The sequence below is a fragment of the Globicephala melas genome, chromosome 2 (assembly GCF_963455315.2).
Source record: "Globicephala melas chromosome 2, mGloMel1.2, whole genome shotgun sequence".
NCBI classification, from domain to species: domain Eukaryota; kingdom Metazoa; phylum Chordata; class Mammalia; order Artiodactyla; family Delphinidae; genus Globicephala; species Globicephala melas.
In genome coordinates, this window is record NC_083315.2 from 1,797,148 (window position 1) to 1,803,494 (window position 6,347).

Genomic DNA, 6,347 nt, shown 5'->3' on the forward strand with positions numbered 1-6,347 from the left:
AACTTATACAGTGCTGTATGTCAATTACGTCTCAATAAAATTGGAAGGAAATAATTTTAATAAACCACCTATGTTCTCTGTAATTTTGGTACTCGGTAGACATTTATGAAATCATGATATTGCCTGTTTTATTCTCTCTTTCCTTTCTTTTAAACGGTAGAGTAGGGACCATCATTATTGTGAGAGACTCATTTTCCTTCTTGATGAGCTTACTCTTCAAGTCATATGCACCTGGTATTGGCCACACACAAAAAAGTTTTATTTTCTTGGTCCGTATTTTAGTTTGAAAACAACAATCAGTCATTTAAAAAGAAAAAATAATTTCAATTTTAAAGATGTTTTTCAAATTTAAAATATTTCACATTTTGTAAATTTTACACTTACAAAACAAAAATATTGTACCTCATGGTTAGCTCTTTTTTACTATTTCAAATTTTAAACACGAATAGGAACTCCAAGCGGTCACATAGAATGACAGAATTGAAGTGAATCAAATCTGTTTCTTCTTCTCTCAAACCACTGGGCTATCAGTCATTGTTTATTTTGAATCGGTTTAAGCACGGGGATGCGAAAGACCAAGGGGCTGCAGACACCAACCATGACTGAGCGACGGTCCACAGTTATGTCACATTGGAAACTCACTCTTGAAACAAGTATGTGGAGCTGAGTTCTCTGTGGGGATAACTTTGTAATTAGCGCCCAAAGTCAGCACCATACGTTTATTAAATAAGTAATGACTCCACTCTTATGAGGTACTTAGAGCAGTCAATTCAGAGACCGAAAGTAGAAGGGTGGTCACCAGGGGCTGAGGGGAGGGGGACAGGAAGTTAGTGTTTAGTGGGGCCAGATGGAAAGGGTTCTGTGGATGGGTGGTGGTGATGGTTGCGTCACAACGTGGATGTGCTTAGTGGCCCGTAACTGTGCACTTCAAAGTGGTGAAAATGGGAAGTTGTATGTTTTATGTAGCTTATTTTACCACAGTTTTTAAAATAACTAATTTTTTGAAAAACAAAAAAAGGGTAAGTAATTAAAATGTGCTAACTTTTAGCTTACACCTGTATTGAAAAGTCAACAGTCACCACAGCAATTGCTTAGACTTTAGGTCAAGAGATCATTTTTCAGGAAGGAGCGTTTTAGCACCAGTCAGGGCATAGTAGTGATCAAAAGCACAGCAGCTTGTGCTGATTTCATTATAGTTTGTGAGTTCTCTGTAGACAGTGCCCCGCCATCCCCTGAACCCTGGAGGACAGCTCCCAAGGCCCCATCTGAAACCGAGTAGGACCCTGTGGGGCTCCTGGGTATGGAAGCCTTTCTGTCCCCCATTTCTTCTTTGTAGGGGATAGACTCCAGCCTCCATGACCTTCCCTGAGTTCCGAAGGGCAGATTCAAACAGTTGCTAATCAGGGATGGGTGGGGATGCAGAGACAAGGGAGGAATAGCCAAGAAACAGAATCAGTTTTTCTGATTGCCTTACCCCTCGAAAAGGATCCTCTAGAAGGTTCTCTGTCTCTTGAATGTCTGCCTTCGTTCCCTTGGAGCTCTGTATTGGATACCATTCACACACCTCCCCAGAATCACGTGACCCCACCAGTCTCCTGTGTCCTTGTCTGCTTACTCATGGCTAACCAAGCCCCCTGCCATTGCCACACCTGCCACCACCTTATCGCCAGGTCTCCACCGAGGGAGGCGGCCACGTGCCAACATGGCCTCCATCGCTCGCTCGCTGGTGGGAACCACAGCCGCTCTGGAGGCCAGGCCTGACGGGACCCAGGAGGCCCTGGTTCCTCCCTCACGTACGGATTTGAGTGAAGCCACGCTGGAGCACGTGGAAACTGGTTTCCCAGCAACCGCTCAAAGGTGCCTGGAGACTGAACCCCGTGGCGCAGGGGAGCCAACACTCATGGGCAAACCTAGATCAGTGAGACAGGACACCTGTGCTTTTTCCTGAAGCTGCGGCCAGTTCAGTAATATATTGACTTGCTTCCCATCGTTTTCCGTCTCACTCCCTCTTCTTTCACTCTCACTGCCCTCGGATTGTACCACCCTCCAACCTCCAGGGAGGGAAGAGGGGCTGGAGGTTGAATCAGTCACCAATGGCCAATGATTCAATCAGTCGTGTCTGTGTAATGAAGCCTCCATTAAAACCCAAAGGGAGAAAAAAAAAAAAAACCCAAAGGGAGGGCCTCAGAGAGCTTCCAGGTTCCAACCAGACCTCTCCAGTTGCCACCAGGCGAGGTCCCAAACTCCACAAGGACAGAAGTTCCTCGGTTCAGGACCTCGCCCTGTGGATCTCTTCATCTGGCTGTTAATGCCTTTAATATGCCTTGTAATAAGCAGGGGATCTAGTAAGGAAAACGATTCTCTGAGTTCTGTGAGCCACTCTAGCAGATTAATCGAACCCCAGGAGGGGGTCGTGGGAACCTGAGAAGCCCAGGTGACAACCTGGACTGGCATCTGGAGTGGGGGCTGAGGGCAGTCTTGTAGGACTGAGCCCTTCTCCTTGGGATCTGTTACCGGCTCTGGGTAGAATGTGTCAGAATCGTGTTGAATTGTAGGACAGCCAGCTGGTGCCTGAGAATTGCAGGTATGTGGAGAACCACCCCCTGCATCAGAACTGTTGACTAGAAATTGATTCAACATCAAAATTACAACACAATTTGCATGAAAAGGAGTTTGAATGCCATAGAGTTCGTTCACTGGAATAGGACCGTCTCTCCGCACTGCATCCCACAGCTCTGGGGCACAGAGTGGGCACCTAGCAACATATTTTGTCATTGTTAACGTTAATGAGAAGCTCATGACCTTGTTTCTGTATCAAACACCATCAATTCTTCTCCTTTAGTTTCACCTTGATGCTCCTCCACGTACAGAGTCTCTCCCTCCTGCATCCTTCCTCCCAGAGCCTGTTCTCATAGGTCACATCTCATGACCTCAGCTGGAGACAGGATCCAGCCTCTTGGTACCCACAGAAGGGAAACTTGACGGGTCCAGTTCAGTCCTATCCACTCGGTGCACCCCAAAGCTAACAGGAGTGTAAAGTGCTGTCTTGCTTCTGCTCTGGGATTGCCCAGGTCCTCGAGAGCCCCATCGTGGTCTGGGGGCAAGACCCTGATGTTAGAAGTCAGAAGCTTTGGTTCCCATCCCTGTCCTGAGAACAGTTTAATTCGGACCTTCGGTGGTTTGGTAAACTTGGCCTGTCCAACGTACAATGAATCTTAAAGATGTCAATGGCTGGGAGCAAACCGAGACGCCCTCTGGCCCCAGCCCTCCATTTCGAGAGGAAAGAAAAGCAGGGGCGCCAGACTGGAGCCCCCCGCCTCCTGGCAGAAGCAGCTGGGGAAAGGCTTTGTCTAAGACAAATGCAAGATGCATGTTAAATGTGATTGCTCTTATTAAAACACTTCCTTCTGTCATCGCTGGGAAATATTCCGTCAAAAGACGAGACGTAAAACTATGTACACATTATGCTGCCGTGTATGTATTTTGTTGTTATTGTTTTCCAAGGAAGGGCGTTGGATAATCACGTACATGTGCAGAATATCTTTGGGAGCAGCGACTGCTTCTGGACAGTGGGCTGGGGACTGGGTGGGGCTGCGGAGGAGAATGAGGAAGGTATTTACCAAATCTTTCTGTTCATTCTTGCCTGCTGGCCAGGCGACAAAAGGAACTTTGGGTTTCAGTGAGGAAACCTGAGTTAATTACCCTGTTCTCTTTCTCTCTTTCCTCTGTAACTTAATTAAGATAGAAGCTATTGGCACTTTCTTGCTCGCTGGCCCTGGAGAGGACTCACAAATAAATCCACACCCAGAAGTTGTGAGAGGTCCAGGGCGTTTCCTGGACCCCGGAGTCCCCACCCAGCCTCCTCTTCTATTGGGCAAAGCTTTGGCAAGACCTGAATTTCCAAGCAGAAGAAATACCCAGGCAGAGAGCGGGGAGGCTCTGCTGAGCCCCAGAGTTGGCAAAGACCTCGTGGGCACCAACTCTTGTCATCCTGTAACTTCTCCATTTTCCTCACTGCCCGTGGGCTCACGGCCCCTGGAGTCCACACACGTGCTTTGGTGAGAAGCAGTGTTGAACTAGAAATCAGCTCCACCCCTGGCATGCACTAACTCTCTTGTTCCTGAGAGTTTTCTTCTTCCTTTTCATCCCCCTGATGCCTTGGAAGAGTGTTAGTTAGGCTCAGAAGTATCGAGTCTATTGCAGTTTATTGATGGACCACTACAGAGACATGTTCCGATGAAACGCAAGGCAATTCCTGCTCTCTGGAATTCTACATCCACGTGGGAAAGAGATACCGGAAGTACATGAAGCTTCAAAGAGAGAAAAATTAGCATGAATCTATTAAAGGAAATAATAAGAGTAGCAAACATTTGTAGAGTGGTTCCCTATCTCTTTTAATCTCTAGTGTCATTCCTAGGATGATAGAATTACCAGGTCAACTCAGGGCACCTCTGCATGGACGGAAGGCTGTAATGAGAGATTATTCTCTTCTCTGGCTGATTTCTCACTGCTTGTATCTCCAGTTCACTTCCCTCGTACGGTCACCAGAATTAACAGGATCTCATGACATCAGCTTTGATGCTCTGGGCACCCAGATAAGCCAGGTTTTATCACTTCTATCTCCATAATTTCGGATGAAACAGATGTCTGAAGGTTAAGTACTCAGAACATCCCCCAGCACTGATCATAAATGAAGCCCACGCTCTGTCCTCACGTGTGATCGCTTGCAGTGGTCATCTGTCACTTCAATTTCGGAGCGGGACAAAACAGTCTTCCCATATCTAGGTGAAATATAGGTAAAATGGGGAGAAATTGTGGTCCTTACCGAGGGAGGAGCCCAGCTCCAGCTGTAGAGGTTGGGGGACAGCTGCTACTCCAGGGCCCGTGATTGCACGATGCCCCCTCCCTCTGACACTGTCACCTGAATGCCTACCCCGCAGAGAGCCAAGCAAAAATCCCAGCGAGGATGCGTGAGATCGGGACAAAAGTGCTTTGCGCGCAGCTACCTTGCATGTCTCCTCTCTCTGGCTCAGAGTGAAGTTCTGAAACCATGTCACTGCGATTATCATTTTCTTGTGCATTTGAGACTAAATTGACATCTGAAAACCTAGCTCACAGGCAAAAAGGTAAAACTGCAGATAAATGCTTGGCCAAAAAAGTATTTTTGGAAACAGCAAGTAATATATCAAAACAAAGAATTTTCTAACGATTCCAAAATGGGATGTGCTTCATTTCAGCAGGGACTGGATGTGTGAGAGAGCTATGACCCTCCGCTACTTGTGTCCCCTGCAGGGGCCAGCCCAGTTCTTTGCCCAGAGAAGGTCCCCTTAAGGCTTCAACTCAACTGCTCACCCACTGGGCAGCACATTCCTTCCTGGCTGCCCCCAGGGGTTGGCCAATCTTTACTTCCAATCACATTGCAGACCTACTAAAAACTCCCCAAGGCTGTCTAGAAAACATTGTTTTCTATTGAGTTACGCCACAGAAATTTGCTATCAAGGCAAGATCGATTGGCTTTGGTCTTTCAGATAGTGGAGGAACTCAGGGGCTGATAGAAAGCACCCCACTGCTTTCAGGTCCTACGGGGTCGTGACACGGCACACGTCCAGTGGAAACATCCCCAGGAGTGTAGCTGCACCAGTTGACCCCCCAGCTGGGAGCCATCTCTCCGAGGCTGTGCAAACCCCCATTCGGTCCAGCTCATTCCGGGTAGGCAGTCTTCGTGATCTGTTTCAGACCTCAAGGCAAACACAAGGGGCATTGTGAGCATGAGAAGACCCGGCTCCAGCGTTGCCTGTGTGACCCCCAGTGAGCACGTCTACATACAGGCCATCTCAGAGAGGTTTAGACAAGACCATCTCCAAGGCCCAAGCTGGAAAGGTCCCATCCATCTTCCGTAATGCATTCCGACGCACCCGCACCATCAGAAGCCTTGGTGCCTGGAGCATGAAGTACCTGGGTGGGCAGATGTTGGTTTCAGGATGTGATCATTCTGTCCTCGCTGCACGTGGCCTGACAGCCCCACTGCTCACCTTCTCAGGAGGAGGTGAGCAGTGGATTCCCTCGAACCGTCTCGGGGCCTCCTCGCTTCTCTTAAGCTGATGCTCTGTCTGGTGGCCCATCTCGCTGCACCTGTGGCTTCCCGGGTTGACAGCTCTGCGAGTGCGTGGGGCACAGGTCCCAGCCCTGAACTCCCCTGGCTGTCCTCCTTCCCAGCCGCTCCAGCCCTGATCACCTCTTGGCAAACAAACGTCCCCAGATCTTTCCACGTGAGCTCTAGATCTTTCCACGAGAGCTCTAGTGCATTTAAGAGGAATGTTCTTCCCCGAGTGGAATTTCACTGGAAC